This window comes from Arachis ipaensis, chromosome B9 (genome assembly GCF_059453495.1).
Source record: "Arachis ipaensis isolate K30076 ecotype BB chromosome B9, ASM5945349v1, whole genome shotgun sequence".
NCBI classification, from domain to species: Eukaryota; Viridiplantae; Streptophyta; class Magnoliopsida; order Fabales; family Fabaceae; genus Arachis; species Arachis ipaensis.
The window spans coordinates 122,307,775-122,326,372 of NC_142444.1; the positions used below are offsets into that span (position 1 = coordinate 122,307,775).

At 33.4% G+C, this 18,598-nt stretch overlaps 1 non-coding gene across 1 annotated transcript; it reads right to left on the reverse strand.

The window, feature by feature from the left end:
- Window positions 1-14,600: 14,600 nt before the first annotated feature.
- LOC148546161 (small nucleolar RNA R71) lies at window positions 14,601-14,708 on the reverse strand. The gene has a single exon (XR_015900563.1). It is a non-coding gene; the product is annotated as a small nucleolar RNA R71 (small nucleolar RNA).
- Window positions 14,709-18,598: the final 3,890 nt, after the last annotated feature.

Genomic DNA, 18,598 nt, shown 5'->3' on the forward strand with positions numbered 1-18,598 from the left:
AAATTTTAATAAAAGTGCCGATCCCCTAAATTTTCTCGTATATTCACTTCTACCGATTCTTTTATTTTACTAATGTGATATTTTTTCCAAAACTTATTATAAATGTTTTTATTTTGAAACTATTATCTAAATACTATTTTTTAGTTAGGATGACATTTAATATGCTATTTTATATTATAATTAATTATAATAATGTAAAAGAAACATTTAAATAATTAATTTTAAAAGAGTGATATTTTGATAGTAAATTTTAAAAAGGCGATACATTAATAGAAAAAGTTTACTTCTCCTCTTTTTAAAAGGCTTTTAATTAGTTTTTTTGTTATTAATTTTTTAATAACAATATTATATTTAATTTATGAGATAAATGATTGTGATGTAATAGATAAATAATCTAAGAGTTCTGCCTAAATTGGAAATCAAAGTATTGCTATACAAAAAATCTCTTGTATAATTGGTTGAATGCTAAATAAGATAATTTATGGCTGTTTTTGGCTGATTTTCTTTGGTTATCAGACATTTTCGTTCTTTTATTATTATTATTAGGCTAGAGACTCTTGTTTCATGGAGAGCCAAATGTTACAAATAATATGATAATGCTGCACTGCTCAATAGTAAACACACATAATCATACATACATTTATGTATTATACATAACAACATCGCAGTCATATAGCACAACATAACCAATAATATTACAATGCAGAAAAAAGGGTCCGAAATACAATAGAGTTGTTGAGATTCAGCCTTATTTATATATAAATCTCATTAATCATAAATTATGAATGATATTAATGTAATTAGAGTAAATTATCATAATAAGTTTACCAATAATAATATAAAAAATCTATTAGAATTTCTCAACTTAATTAATAAATCATCTTAAGAAGTCGACCATTAATAACGTGTAAAGATAATTAAAGTCACATGTTAATTATATTAATTCAACTGCTCTAATTCATTAATCATTAAGTAGGTTAGAAATATAATTATTTATGTTATTTTATTCTATTAATTTATGTTTAAAATGTGTAGAGTTTGATCTCACAATTAAAAAATTGCTTAATACAGAAAGATTTATAAACAGATTTAGTTTTTATTACAAACGGATTTTTGGTTACCGACAGATTTTATCCTTCTGTAAAAGCTTCGTCAAAAATTATTTACTGACGGATTTTTTTCGTCGAAAAATTACCGACGGATTTTTACCAGTTATCGACAAATTTTTCCTCGGTAAATTCTCCCCTCCATTTCCCTGAAACGGTAAACTTTTCGACGGATTTTTCGTCAGTAATTATAGACGGATTTTCCGTCGTTAATTGGCAACAGATTTTTCGACAGATTTTTCGTCTGTAATTTGAACCTTGGAAAATCATCCCACACTCTGAATACAGACAGAAAATCCGTCCGTAAATCTGTCAGTAAGGTAAAATAGAATTTTTTTAGATTTTTTTATTGCAAAATAAACTTGTTTTCATACAAAATAAATATAAATTTAATGCAAATTTTTATCTAATTTGTATTTGAATATTTATAATATTTCAAAAATAATTAAATTCATTGTACTATCAAACTAAAAGAAAAGTACTATAAACAAGCAAGTCAATATAATTCAAAATATAAACAAAGTGTATTGATACATCAACTATAATAATAAGTAACAAACATACATCAACAAAGTGTATTGAATAAATTAAAAGTTGTTAATGGGTATCCAAAGGGCTCTAAATGATTTTTCTCATACTAGTAAATTGAAAGACCTATGTTGCAAGCAACTCTTATTCAATTTCCTAACTTATTTGAACAATTTTTGCTGCTCTAATAATTAATAGATGAAGTTGGTGAAGGAGGTCTTGTGTTAATTCCACTTATCTTATCTGCAAAATTCACTTCACTTGCTCTTACTGCTGCTTCTTTTTCTTCATCATCACTGCTTTCCTCACAAGAAAACTTTGCCTTTTTGTTCCTTCTCTTATCCTTTTTCAGATATATTTTGTAACCAGTCCATAATGACATTATCTGTTTCGAAAATCACATGTTATGAAATACCATATAATGATTTAATGACAAATTGACCAAAGGTCGATAAGCAATGTCGCCGCCTCTAATTATCAGTATCATCTCACCTCGTGAACAAGACACATAAAAAAGGGTGGCAGCTGTCTACTATTTCTACATTTCTGACATCGTAGTAGTCATGGTAATATAAATTGTGATCATTATTCTAAGATAAAGAACAGAATTACCTGAGAGGGGTTGAAAGTTGTGGTGGGGACAACCAACAAAATTTTGAGATAAAGAACAGAATTTTCACACACCATGTTCTTGCTTGACCCAACCAACATAATGTCCCGAATCAGCACTTCTACCCTTGTGGGTCAATACGGCAACCAAATCATATATTCCAGTCATATGCGTTACTTTTTCACCTATGGACACAGATAATGAGTGTCAGAAGCAGCAAGAGGATTGATAATAGGGAAAAAGAAACAAAAAGGAAACGAAGAAGATAGCAGAAAGAGGAATTTGGTCAATTTTACCCTCTTCCATTGGAGCTACAGATGGCTCGCCTCCTCCATTTGAAGATCCCTGAATTAATGAAAAAAATTAAGGGTATGGCTTATAGCTAGTTATGCACAATAAGGTATGTGTGTCATATGGTATGGAATGGGAGTCTAAGTTTCCTTACCTCTGCATCTGCCATTTTTTCATTGTTATCTTTTTGAACTGAGCTTTTCTCACTGCCTTTCAGACCAAGATTTTTTCCTTCCTCATCTCTTAGGAGCTAAAGTAAAATGCCCAGAGTGAGAACATAGACCCTATCATTAACAAACTCAGATTAGTGATCAACAAAATAAAAATTGATATCTTTAAATTAATAATATGCAAAATAGTGAACCATATCAAGATTAGCTGCTGGCTGAGCAAATAGTAATTAGCAATGAAGAAATGAAGCTCAACCAAGAGATGCACTATCGTATACCAAGGGAAAATACAACTACACCCTAATACAATGGAGGCTACATCATGCTACATTAAAATGTACTCATTCTGAGATCACATTCATGTGGTGTAGACTAAAGTAAACAAAAAGCCAAAATCTAAAAAATATCATATCCAAAACTGAATGCCAACCTTGGCAAGGCATTGATGCGTGATTCTTTCAAGTAGATAGCACTATGGCCCAAAGCAGGGGAAGCTTTCTCCAATTCTGATTTTAATCCCTACATAAGTCAGCTGGGTTAACAAATAGAGGAATCATTCATCATAAAGAAAAATTGTATAGAATCCACTACATTCAAATAGTTTAAAATTTTTAATCCCTACATAAGTCAGCTGGGTTAACAAATAGAGGAATCATTCATCATAAAGAAAAATTGTATAGAATCCACTACATTCAAATAGTTTAAAATTTGAACATACGAATTATGTTGTTCTAACTATAACATTTCTAATTCTAATCAGTTGACACCCAGGGACAGACATTAGGGGGGGGGGGAAGTGGAGGCCTCGGCCCCCCAGCTTTTTTAAAAAAAGATTAATAGTAATAAGTTATTAAGTATGATTTAATTTTTTAAAAAATTATTTAGTATTTAGTTTAATATAAATAAAAGTCTAATCTAACTTAAATATTAATGATTTCTAATATCTAAAAAGTAAGTAACAATATTAAAAAAATCTGAAAAGATAGTATTACTAATATTTTTAAATTAAATAACATTTTTCAAATCTCATAAAATGAATTTTTTCCTTCTTGTAAGCGTCCTTCTTGATTCATTTGGTATTAATTCTCTATGTTTCAACTACTACAACTGAGAGATCTTTTTCAGCTATGAATATTGTGAAGAATATAACTCAGAAACAAAATGAAAGATGAATTTCTTGCTAATTGTCTTTTAATTATGTTAAAAAGAAAATTGCTAAAAAATTTGACACAAATTCTATTATCGATAAATTTTATGATACGAAAAATCGACCACTTCGTTAATAAAAAGTACATACATATTTTTTGTATTTTAAAATATATTCTCGGTATATTTTTGTAATACATTTTATATTATATAATTTTTGCATAATTTTTTAATATTATATATGTTATTGGCCCCCATGATAATATTTCTGGATCTATCCTTGTTGACACCACGGTCATTGTTTGGGTTATTCTTGACCAAGAAATATTTTTACTAGAAATCTCTTGGTGCAAGTTTACTGTTAATTTTGGCATGAATGTCTACATTTGAAGTTACTTGTTTTGCTTAATAAGCAAAAATCAAAGGATTCTCCAAGGCAGCAACAACTCTCTCTTTATCATTTAACTACTTATTCACTGCAACAACAGAAAATTAGTAAAATCCAAAACTTGTGTTATGATTAGGATTGAGCATAGTTTTTAACAGAGAAAACATGGAACATAAAGTATTCATATTAAAATTCAAGGTGGAGTAGTAACCCCAGAATCCTCATGCTAAACGCTGAAAAACAAAGGGAAATGGTAGCTTCACCTAATATTTCATCAGCATGAGATCCTGGAGACACTTTGATATCTACCTGCAAAAAGAAAATTCAGAGAGTCATATGCTACATGCAATTAACAAAATAATCAAGAGTATAAATGTTACATTCTTAATGCACAGAAATGAACTTTTATAACTTTAAAATGATAAAAAAACTTATTAGTTATATTAATTCCTACTATTGCTGCAGAGAAAATTATGAGCATCTGTTAATACTTATTAGTTCGCAATTGCTTGAATCAGTACAAAAAAATTTATAGTACATGGAAATGCTATTTTGACATAACAATAATAATGTTACTCCAACACGGTCCACAAGTATTTTTCATTGTCCAACACAAAACATATATTTGATGAGAGTATATAATAATATTCAATTCTTGGATATATATATATATATATATATATATATATATATATATATATAGCTTAAAAGTCAAAACTTCAAGTTCCGGTCTCCTATTCATGATGTCTACTATTACTAAATACTAAACTCACTATAAGTTTCACTCAAGATGGTAAATATAAATTGGGAAAAAAAGTTACTTAACTCATACTTGTAAATAAATGAACTTGCAGTGTCATTATCATGAATCTATTTCAATAGTATGGTTGAGATTCCATTTGATTTATTGTTGTATTGAAACAAAATATTCCAATTAATTTTCGGCCATAAGTTATGACTCCTTCTCCTTCCCAAACCTGTTTCATGAATTTAAGGGAAAATCAGACTAGTCTAGAAACAATAACATATTGTTTTGTATTTTGTGTTTGATTCCAAAAGTAAGAAATAGGAAGAGTCAGTTATAAATTGTAAGGTGTAAGCTGTAACCATTGCAATAACAGGGCTAGAGCTTAGGAAGTCACAGAGCTCATTGAAGAATTCTTTTGAAGAAACCAACACTTTGATCTCAAATTACCTAAGCAGCAATAAGCAAAGTTTCACAGTACATGACCAAGAACTCTCTTAATACTGTTATACACTTACAAATGATTTCCCTAATATCCAATAATATCAAAATAAAATTAGAAAACTATCCACCACATTCAACTTATACATGAGTTATTCTTACATTCAATTCCAAAATCTCGTCCTCCTGTCTTATTGCTTGGATGATAATTATCACTAGTCATTCTCAATTCTTTGTCAGAGAAATGTTTAATATTATCAAGTGGATAACCTGAGAAACAAACAAGTATATAAACTGCATAAGGCATTAAACATAGCGATAAATGGGTAACATTGTCTATATAAAAGAATTAATAACTATTGCCTTAGAATTTTTTAACAAACCGTAGCAATATTTTTATCAAATATAAACCAATCAGTAAAATAATCAAAAGATCTCTATTGTTAATAGTAATTTGAACCCATTGGCAATAGTTAAGCTGTGAATCAAGCACCACCATTTCCAGCATTTGAACCCATCACCTAGTAGATAATGCACCAAACCAAAGCAAGATGAAACGAAAAAACAAATCAGTAGAAAGTAGAAACCTTATGACTTCTAATGACTTCTACCAATCAGCTACAGAAGTCAGAAAGAATTGGTAGCAGATATCATCATGTATTTTGTTAGTAAATGAACAAAAACATAACAGAAAGGAATCTAAAGTCAAAAAGCAGAAGGCCATAAACTATAGAACAATAAAGGAGCACAAAAGCAACCTGATATCTTTGGCAATCACTGTATTACCATCTACAGCTCCAAGATGTCGCAGAACTACCTCCTCAAGACGACCATCTCTATATGCATGCTGTAATTGAGACATAAAATGCAATTAGGCTGCTTCTAATTTTTAAAAGATGCTTTTTACTCACCAACCAAGCATCAATTTTAACATGGTTGTAAAAGCAGTACCTTTTTAACTATTTTTAGTTTAAAAATTTGCATTCATGTACCAATTTCATGTAATAATGTCTCAAATCTAACTAATAAGAAACCAACCTAAAAATTCTATTTTAAACATTTCTCAGCTATTCAGAATCAAAACCTAATCTAATCCTATTTTAACAACCTAAAAATTCACTAATCAGAAAATAAATCTAACTAAACTAATTACTAAAATCAAACTAACTAAACAAAATTAATTGAACTCAACAGAAATTTAAAGAATTTTAAAACCAAAACCTGGTCTCTACGGTACGAACAGGGGGAAAGAGAGAGGTGGAACCGCAGCTGGCGGAGGAACTGATTTTGGTTGCCACAGAGCTAGGGCTTGTGCGAAGATAGTTGCGACATTGACTGGAGGAGATGATGGCTGTAGCACTGAGAAGATATGCGAGCTTGAGGGGAGGTGGTGGTGGAGCTTGAGCTTGCTTTGTTTTGTGAACGAGAAAGAACGATAGGGACAGGGGCTGTGTTCTACTGGTTCAGTGTTTAAAAAAGAGGAGAAGAAGGAGAAGGTAGCTGCGGCGGTTAGGGTGGCCGATGGTGGCGCTGTGGGTGAGGAAATGAGAAGAAGAAGCTCGTCGACGGAGAGGGGAATGCTAGGTTTAGCTCGTTTGATTTGGTGCTGTGAATGAATGGAGCTCGGGCACAAACGATCATAAACGCATAATATCAACATTTCCGACGGAAAATTTTAAATTATAGACAGATTTTCTGTCTGTAATAATTTAATAAAATACAGCGTTTTTGTCCATTTAATTATAGATGGATTTTCCATCGGTAACCATTTCCCACGAAAAAAAATTAATTTTTCCGACAGAATTATCCACGGATTATCTTTTCCATCTGTAATTTATGCTAATTCATTTTTTTTCCAAAAAAAAATCTCTCACAAATTTTGTCTGTATTTCCATGGGATAAAATCCGTCGAAAATATCCGTCTGTAATAACTAGTTTTCTAGTAGTGTCTAAAGAAAAAAAAATATGCAAAAAAATCCAAAAGAGACTCTTTCTTAAAGGAATGTGTTAACGATATAATCATTCATGTTATCTTCTCTTATCAACTTAAACTTTTGGGAGAAATAATATCATAACAAAATAGAATTGAACGCAAGACTTTCCTGAATTTTATCCATAAGGCAAAAACAGGAATTCTACTTCATAATAATTAGAGACATTTCATCAAGTACTTAAAGTGCACAAATAAAACTTAATTAACATTGGAATATTTAAGAACAAAATCCTAACTTTACTTAAATTGAACAAAAAATAAAAAATATTTAACTAAACATAAATGCAAGATAATTAATAGGTAATCATTCATAATATTCAAATAAAGATTTCAATCAACAAGCTAAGCATTCATAAACCTAAACAAAGTATTATAAAAATAAAGTACAAACCACCTAGAACTTGAAGGATATGAACTTTGTGTCTTAAATCATGCAGAAAATTTAAATAACTAATAATAAAGTTTAATTTTAGAGACTAAACTTAAAGAAGAAAACTAAAATCCTACAGAGAATGGAAAACTTCTATCTTTAAAATTACTCTAAAACCTAAAACTAACCTAATGGAAACTTAACTCCTCATCCCTTTAAATTTCTCTTTTCTTCTTCAGAAGCCACATCAGTGGAGGGGGTAGTGGGGCTTGGGACACATGCTTCATTAATATGGAATGTGGCAAAATTCATCTCCCGTACACAATAGTATCTCATGTATGCGAGCTATCGCTAGTGCGGAAAACCATGTCCATATGAACTTTTGTGTGTGCAAGAAATTGTGTGTGACATTAACGAGGCCATCCACTTTGTGTGACATATGGATGAGGTTTTGGTTGGTTTTAAAAGACTAGGAATTGGTAGGTTTTGAAAATAGAGGTTTGAGGATTTTGTGTAAATTTAATTTTTAGCCAAATTTTGGCGAGTCATAACTTGGCTTCCGGATCCCAAATTGTTTTAAAATTATTTCATATGAAAATTGGGTCCGTGAAGTTTACGCCGTTCGAAGAACGGGTGAAAAATATTTTAAAACGAATAAGTTATGAGCGTCAAAAGTTTGGAGTGCAAAATTGAATATTCTGTAGCATTAACACTTTTGCTGTTCTGCACAGCTTGTGTACGCGACTACTACATGCGACATGACCAACCTCTTCGGGTTGGGCATTTTGCATACGTGAGCAGGGTGCTTGCGTACGCGAACAGTGATTTTTGAGGGGTTGTGTACGCGACCACCTGCACGCGACGCGACCAACCTTTTTGGGTTGGGTAGCTCGCGTACGCGAGGAAACAAAAATGCACGCCCATGCGTACGCGTGGCCCACGCGTGACCCCTATTTTCAGCAAAGTGGATTTTGTGTTTTAAAACCTAATTTCAAACCTCTAAACCTCTATTTTTACTCTTTTAGCCCCTAAAACTTAGTTGTATTTTGAGTGGTGAGAAAAAGATAGGGAGGAGTGGTAACTTGGAGATGAAGAAAGTTTAAAAAATGAGTGAATGAATGAATGAATGTAAAAGAAAATAAAAGAAGAATTATTACTGAAATCTGATTGATGATTAAATGATTATGATTAATTGAGGAAGCTTGAAAATATGGCGAGTATGCCGGAGATGCATATATGATTAATGAATGAATGTGGTAAATGAATCATGATGAAAAATGTTGGATGAGTATGCTTGTGTTTCTCTCTTTGGTTGTAAGGATGACAAGGCATTCTCTAATGATGACATGGCATACATACCCTCTAATTGTGACAGGGCACAGATACCCTCTAATGGTGACAGGGTACAAATTTTCTCTAATGGTATTAAAGCGCAATAGAGAGACTGTGTCCGGGTTAGCTACCAGATATGTCGGGTTGGCTTTATAACTGACAGATGAGACACATCAGCCAATAGGACAGGCATGCATCATATGCATCTATATGTTTGTTTGGTATGTTTTGTTTGGAATGCCTAATTGATTGCATCACTACTTGTTACCTGTTTATCTGCTGTATCTGCTTTCTATTTGTGATTTCCTTGCGTGAAATAATTGTGTTTGTAATATCAAATTCCGGTGTCGGTTGGGAGGTTCGGAGGAGTTGGAAAGGGGAGTTTTAGATAGAGTAAAGACCCTTAGCTAGTTGCCTATTTCATTTTCATGGTTTAGTTATGTTAACAAGATTTTAATTATATGTCGAAAGTTCTAGGAGTACCTTCGGCTTTCTCAGAACATTACATGTTAGATATATGGGCACTGTTACCATGCTGAGAATCTCTGGTTCTCACTCCATGCGGATTTTGTGGTTTTCAGATGCAGGACGTGAGACTCCTCGCTGAGGCATGCTGGAAGCTTTTGAGTTAGCGAAGATTCTTATCTCTTGGGACTTTATTTTGGTTATATGTAATTATATAGATACTTATTATCTCCACTGTTTATATATATATATATATATATATATATATATATATATATATATGACAACCCAAAAAAAACCTAAAATACAGAGTTACAGAACCTATTTCTCTAAAATAACCTCTAAGAGGAATTAATACAGTATATATATATATATATATATATATATATATATATATATATATATATATATATATATATATATATATATATATATGCTCGGACCGGTTACTTTCGCGAGCCGAGTCTTGAGCTTTGTTATCTGTATTTTGGCACTCTTTTGTATGTATGTGTGTGAGTATATATATATATATATATATATATATATATATATATATATATATATATCCGTGTTAGCTATCTTCTACTTTGATTCGCTTACTTTATCGTTTTGTAAGTATTGCGCTTTTCAATTTAACGATTTGCTTTACCCTTTTCTTCAAAGACTCATAGTTAAAGATCTTTTTCACTATTATTATATATATGATTTTATTTTTAGAGGTCGTAATATCTTATCAATTCTGTTTTATGACTTAAGCATAAGATTCAGTGTGGTAAGGTGTTACACCATGTACATATTTATTTTAAACTTTAGATTTCTCCTTTAGTAATCAATTTTTTTCAATGATAGAGAGAAACGAAACCAGGAAAAGCTTACTATTAACATCATTAATTGATGATTTTTTTATATGAGAAACCAAAAAATTTTTACTGATTGGAATAAAAGTGCGGGTGATTATCATTGTTGCAATTGATTAATTGTAAAAGGAGAAATTTTAGGAATCACCTAAAACTCATTCGAATTAAATCCAAAATTTTCTGAAAGGAGTGGCAAATGCAGCATGTCGTGGCTATCGCGTGATGAGCGGATAATTTATACGTTTTTTGGCATTGTTTTTAGTATGTTTTTAGTGTGTTTTAGTTAATTTTTATTATATTTTTATTAGTTTTTAAATAAAAATCACATTTCTGGACTTTACTATGAGTTTGTGTATTTTTCTGTGATTTCAGGTAATTTCTGGCTAAAATTGAGAGACTTGAGCAAAAATCTGATTCAGAGGCTGAAGAAGGACGGCAGATGCTGTTGGATTCTGACCTCCCTGCACTCGAAATAGATTTTTTGGAGCTACAAAAACCCAATTGGTGCATTCTCAATTGCGTTAGAAAGTAGACATCCAGGGCTTTCCAGCAACATATAATAGTCTATACTTTGCACGAGTTTTGACGATGCAAACTGGCATTCAAACACCAACTCCCTGCCCTATTCTAGAGTTAAACGCGAGAAACAGGTTGCAAATCAGAGTTAAACGCCAGAAACAGGCTACAACCTGGCGTTTAACTCCAAAAAGAGTCTCTACACATGAAAGCTCAATGCACAGCCCAAGCACACACCACGTGGGCCCCGGAAGTGAATTTCTGCATCATTTACTTATCTCTGTAAACCCTAGTAACTAGTTTAGTATAAATAGGACTTTTTACTATTGTATGGAGATCTTTGATCAGTTTTATGCTATCTTAGACATTTAGAGGCTGGCCATTCTGCCATGCCTGGACCACTATCACTTATGTATTTTCAACAGTGAAGTTTCTACACCCCATAGATTAAGGTGTGGAGCTCTGCTGTTCCTCATGAATTAATGCAAAGTATTATTGTTTTTCCATTCAATTCAAGCTTATTCCTATTCTAAGATATTCGCTTGCACTTCAACATGATGAATGTGATGATCCGTGACACTCATCACTATTCTCAACCTATGAACGCGTGCCTGACAACCACTCCCGTTCTACCTTAGCTTGAGCGTTTATCTCTTAGCCTCCTTTCCAAAAGATCGGAGTCTTCGTGGTATAAGCTAGAATTATTGGCGGCCATTCTTGAGATCTGAAAAGTCTAAACCTTGTCTGTGGTATTCCGAGTAGGATCTGGGATGGGATGGCTGTGACGAGCTTCAAACTCGCGAGTGTTGGGCGTAGTGACAGACGCAAAAGGATCACTGGATCCTATTCCAACATGATCGAGAACCGACAGATGATTAGCCGTGCGGTGACAGCGCATTTTGGACCATTTTCACTAAGAGGACGGGAAGTAGCCATTGACAACGGTGATGCCCAACATACAGCTTGCCATGGAAAGGAGTAAGAAGGATTGAATGAAGACAATAGGAAAGCAGAGAATCAGAAGGAACAAAGCATCTCCACACGCTTGTCTGAAATTCCTACCAATGAATTATATAAGTATCTCTATCCTATTTTATATTTTATTTATATTTTAATTATCAAATATCCATAACCATTTGAATCCGCCTGACTGAGATTTACAAGATGATCATAGCTTGCTTCAAGCTGACAATCTCCGTGGGATCGACCCTTACTCACGTAAAGTTTATTACTTGGACGACCCAGTGCACTTGCTGGTTAGTTGTGCGAAGTTGTGAAGAAGAATTGAGATTATAATTGTGCGTACCAAGTTTTTGGCGCCATTGAGATCACAATTTCGTGCACCAAATTTTTGGCGCCGTTGCCGGAGATTTTTCTAGTTTGGACAACTGACGGTTCACCTTGTTGCTCAGATTAGGTAATTTTATTTTAATGTTAAGCTTTTTGTTTTTATTATTTTTATTTCCGAAAAAAAATGTTTTCAAAAAAAAATTATTTTGTTCTTCAAAATTTTTAAGAATGAATTCTAGAGTTTCATGAGATATGTTGAATCCTGGCTGGCTGTTAAGCCATGTCTAATCTTTTGGACCGAGGTTTCACTTATCCTTAGAAGAGCTTCTCAGTCTTTCTCATCAATTTAGCTGTTCTAAGCAATGATCTGCTAAAGCTTGGCTGGCCATTGGCCATGTCTAGTGTTTTGGACCGAAGCTTTCACTGAAAGCTTGGCTGGCTAGTAAGCCATGTCTAATTCCTGGACCGGAGTTTTAGAATAACATTGCATGATTCCTGGCATTCTTATTAAAAATTTCGAAATCCTTATTTTTCTTTTTCAAATTAATTTTCGAAAAATGCCAAAAAAAATTTAATAAAATCATAAAGACAAAAATTTTTTTTTATGTTTCTTGTTTGAGTTTAGTGTCAAATTGTAAGTTTAGTGTTATTTGCATCTTTTTAATTTTTCCTAAAAATTTTTGAAAAATACATGCATGTGTCTTCATGATCTTCAAGTTGTTCTTGATAATCTTCTTTGTTTGATCTTTGCATTTTCTTGTTTTGTGTCTTTTCTTGTTTTTCATATGCATTTTCAATTTGTTAGTGTCTGAACATTGAAAATTTCTGAGTTTGGTGTCTTGCATGTGTGTCTTTTCTTAAAAATTTTCAAAAATAAGTTCTTGATATTCATCTTGACATTCAAAATGTTCTTGGTGTTCATCTTGACATTCAAAGTGTTCTTGCATGCATTGTGTGTTTTGATCCATAATTTTCATGTTTTGAGTCTTTTTATTATTTTTCTCTTTCTTCATTAAAAATTCAAAAATAAAAAAATATCTTTCCCTTATTCTTTTCATGAATTTTGAAAATTTGGTTTGACTTAGTAAAAAATTTTTAAAATTTAGTTGTTTCTTATGAGTCAAGTCAAATTTTCAATTTAAAAATCCTATCTTTTCAAAACTTTTTTCAAAAAAAAAAATCAAATCTTTTTCATTTTTCTTTTATGATTTTCGAAAATTTTAAAAATAATTTTTTAAAAATCTTTTTCTTAATTTCATTTCATAATTTCAAAATCTTTACTAACAATTAATGTGATTGATTCAAAAAAATTTTAAAGTTTATTACTTGCCTATTAAGAAAGGTTCAATCTTTAAATTTTAGAATCATATCTTTTAGTTTCTTGTTAGTCAAGTAATTAACTTCAATTTTCAAAATCAAATCTTTTTAATTTTTTTTTCAAATCCTTTTTAAAATAAATTTCAATCATATCTTCTTCAAAATCAATTTCAAAATCTTTTCTAACTTCTTATCTTTTCAAAATTGATTTTCAAATCTTTTTCAATTAATCTCATCTCTTTGTTTGATTCTTATCTTTTTCAAAACTACCTAACTAATTTTCTCTCTCTAAATTTCGAAAACTCCTCACCCTTTTTTTTCAAAATTCTTTTTAATTAACTAATTATTTCAAATTTTAATTTTAATTTTATTTCTCTTTTTAATTTTTGAATTTTAACTTATAGTTGAAATAAAAACAAAAATATTTTCCTTTTATTTTAAATTAAATTCGAATTTTCTCCCCCTCTCACATCTCCTTCTATTTATTTATCTACTAACACTTCTCTCCCACCCAAAATTCGAAACCCATCTTCTTCTCCTGAACCTGAAAGGACTCTGAAGAGGAAGCTGAGGGAAGCTAAAGCACAACTCTCTGAAGAAGACCTGACAGAAATTTTCGAAAAACAAGGAGACATGGCCGAACCTAATAAAAATGGTGGAGATGCAAGGAAGATGCTTGGTGACTATATTGCACCCTCTTCTAACTTCTATGGAAGAAGCATCTCACTCCCTACAATTGGAGCAAACAATTTTGAGCTTAAGCCTCAATTAGTTTCTCTGATGCAGCAGAACTGCAAGTTTCATGGACTTCTAATGGAAGATCCTCATCAGTTTTTAGCTGAATTCTTGCAAGTCTGTGACATTGTCAAGACCAATGGAGTTGATCCCGAGGTCTACAGGCTTCTGCTTTTCCTTTTTGCTATAAGAGACAGAGCTAGAACATGGTTGGATTCACAACCTAAGGATAGCCTGAACTCTTGGGATAAGCTGGTCAGTACTTTTCTGGCCAAATTCTTTCCACTTCAAAAGGTGAACAAGCTTAGAATGGAAATCCAAACCTTCAGACAGAAGGAAGGTGAATCCCTCTATGAAGCTTGGGAAAGATATAAGCAACTGATCAAAAGGTGTCCTACTGACATGCTTCCAGAATGGAACATCATATGTATATTCTATGATGGTCTGTCTGAGTTGTCAAAAATGTCTTTGGACCATTCTGCAGGAGGATCTCTTCATTTGAAAACCCCTGCAGAAGCTCAGGAACTCATTGAAATAGTTGCAAATAACCAGTTCATGTACACCTCTAAGAGGAATCCTATGAACAATGGGACGCCTCAGAAGAAGTGAGTTCTTGAAATTGATACTCTGAATGCCATATTGGCTCAGAACAAAATATTGACTCAACAAGTCAATATGATTTCTCAGAGTCTGAATGGATTGCAAACTGCAACCAACAGTACTAAGGAAGCATCTTCTGAAGAAGAAGCTTATGATCCTGAGAACCCTGCAATGGCAGAGGTGAATTACATGGGAGAACCCTATGGAAACACCTATAATCCTTCATAGAGAAATCATCCAAATTTCTCATGGAAGGATCAACAGAAGCCTAATCAAGGCTTTAATAATAATAATGGTGGAATAAATAGGTTTAGCAATAGCAAGCCTTTTCCATCATCTTCTCAACAACAGACAGAGAACTCTGAACAGAGCCATTCTGGCCTGGCAGCCACAGTCTCTGATCTATCCAAGACCACACTAAGTTTCATGAATGAAACAAGGTCATCCATTAGAAATTTAGAGGCACATGTAGGTCAGCTGAGTAAGAAGATTATTGACACTCCTCCAAGTACTCTCCCAAGCAATACCCCAAAGAAAATCCCAAGAGAGAGTGCAAGGCCATAACTATGATTTTCAGTTGCTTGGGGACAAGCAACAATTTAAGTTTGGTATTGTGATGAGCGGATAATTTATACGCTTTTTGGCATTGTTTTTAGTATGTTTTTAGTATGGTTTAGTTAATTTTTATAATATTTTTAATAGTTTTTAAATAAAAATCACATTTCTGGACTTTACTATGAGTTTGTGTATTTTTCGGTGATTTTAGGTAATTTTTGGCTGAAATTGAGGGACTTGAGCAAAAATCTGATTCAGAGGCTGAAGAAGGACTGCAGATGCTATTGGATTCTGACCTCCCTACACTCCAAATGGATTTTCTGGAGCTACAGAAACCCAATTGGTGCGCTCTTAATTGCGTTGGAAAGTAGACATCCAGGGATTTTCAGTAATATATAATATTCCATACTTTGCACGAGTTTTGATGATGCAAACTGGCGTTCAAACGCCAACTCCCTGCCTTATTCTGGAGTTAAACGCCAGAAACAGGCTACAACCTGGCGTTTAACTCCAAAAAGAGTCTCTATACATGAAAGCTCAATGCTCAACCCAAGCACACACCAAGTGGGCCCCGGAAGTGGATTTCTGCATCATTTACTTATCTCTGTAAACCCTAGTAACTAGTTTAGTATAAATAGGACTTTTTACTATTGTATGGAGATCTTTGATCAGTTTTATGCTATCTTAGACGTTTGGAGGCTGGCCATTCGGCCATGCCTGGACCACTATCACTTATGTATTTTCAACGGTGGAGTTTCTACACCCCATAGATTAAGGTGTGGAGCTCTGCTGTTCCTCATGAATTAATGCAAAGTATTATTGTTTTTCCATTCAATTCAAGCTTATTCCTATTCTAAGATATTCGCTTACACTTCAACATGATGAATGTGATGATCCGTGACACTCATCACTATTCTCAACCTATGAACGCGCGCCTGATAACCACTCCCGTTCTACCTTAGCTTGAGCATTTATCTCTTAGCCTCCTTTCCAAAAGATCGGAGTCTTCGTGGTATAAGCTAGAATTATTGGCGGCCATTCTTGAGATCCGGAAAGTCTAAACCTTGTCTGTGGTATTCCGAGTAGGATCTGGGATGGGATGGCTGTGACGAGCTTCAAACTCGTGAGTGTTGGGCGTAGTGACAGACGCAAAAGGATCACTGGATCCTATTCCAACATGATCGAGAACCGACAGATGATTAGCCGTACGGTGACAGTGCATTTTGGACCATTTTCACTGAGAGGACGGGAAGTAGCCATTGACAACGGTGATGCCCAACATACAGCTTGCCATGGAAAGGAGTAAGAAGGATTGAATGAAGACAATAGGAAAGCAGAGAATCAGAAGGAACAAAGCATCTCCATACGCTTGTCTGAAATTCCTACCAATGAATTACATAAGTATCTCTATCCTATTTTATATTTTATTTATATTTTAATTATCAAATATCCATAACCATTTGAATCCGCCTGACTGAGATTTACAAGATGACCATAGCTTGCTTCAAACCTACAATCTCCGTGGGATCGACCCTTACTCACGTAAGGTTTATTACTTGGACGACCCAGTGCACTTGCTGGTTAATTGTGCGAAGTTGTGAAGAAGAATTGAGATTATAATTGTGCGTACCAAGTTTTTGGCACCATTGAGATCACAATTTCGTGCACCACTGCGCCGTTTGAAGTGGCTCAAAATTAATAGGGATGGGTATTGACCTTTCTTATGGGAGTAGAGGTGTTCATGGTTTGGTTAATCTAAAAACCAAATCAGTTTTTTGGTTAACCAAAAATATAGTCTTAGTTAATTAATCAAATTGGTTGTACATGATAAAATCGATTATTAACCGGTTAATAAAATTTGAAACTGATTTTTAAAATAATAACTGGTTTTTATATAGAAAAATCGGTTTTTATACCAAAAATCGATTTTTACACTAAAAAACCGGTTTTTATACCAAAATTGGTTTTTACACCTAAAAACTGGTTTTTACACAAAAATTAATTTTTTTTACATACAAAAACCCAAATTTTAAACCTTTTTTTTAAATTGAATTTTTTTAATCTAAAAATTATTATTTTTTCTTTCTAAATAATACGAGTAACATTTATAAATAATGAAATCCCTTCCATTGCTTCATTCCTTTTTCTTTCTTATCTCTTTTCAGCATTTTCTATAAATAATTTTTTCTAATGTAAATAATTTTCTTTCTAAATGGTATGAGTAACTTTTTCTTATCTCCTTCTCCCCATGTCTCTCATTTTCTCTCCCCCTCTTCTCTTCCTTCTCTCTCTCTCTCTCTCCCCTTCCCCTCTTTCTCCCCCTCTCCTTTCTTTCTCTCTATCTTTCTCTCCCTCTCTCTCCCTTTCCCTCTTTCTCTCTCCCCTCCTATGCCTCCCTCCTTCCCTCTCCCCTCCTCTCTTTCTCTCTCTCTCTCTCTATCTCTCTCTCTCATTCTCTCTTTATGTCTCTCTCTCTCTCCTCTCTTTCTCTCTTTCTCCTTGCCCTCTTTCTCTCTCTTCTTCTCTTTCTCCTCTCCTTCTTCTCTCTTCTCATCTTTCTCCTTTTTCTTTTCTCTCTCTCTTTTTCCTCTCTCGCTTTGGAGAGAAGAGGAAAAAAGAGAGAGAATGAAAATAGAGAGTAAGAGAAGGCTGAGAGAGAAAGAGAAAAGAAAGAATAGGGAAAGAAAGAGGAGAAGGAGAGAGAATGAAGAGAGGAAGAGGAGGAGAGAGAGAAATAAGGAAAGAAAATAGAGAGAAGCGAGAGAGAGAATGAGAGAAAAGGAAAAAAAGAGAGAGAGAAAAAGAGGGGAGGGGGAGAGAGAGGAGGGAAAGGGGAGAGAGCGAGAGAGGAGGGAGAGAGGAGAAAGAGAGAGAAGGGAAAAGAGAGGAGAAAAGAGATAGATATGGGAGAGAGAGAAGGAGAGGAGAGAGAGAGAGAGGAAGAGGAAAAGATAGATGAGGGGAGAGAGGGGAAGGGGAGAGATGAGTAGAGAGAGGAAGAGAGAGAAGGGAGGGGGAGAAAGAGGACAAGGAGAGAGAGAAGAAGAGAGAGGGGAGAGAAGGAGAGAAAGACAGAGAGAGAGAAGGAGAGAGAGAAAGTAGAAAGGAGAGAGAGAGCATGGGGAGAGAGAGAAAGAAGCATA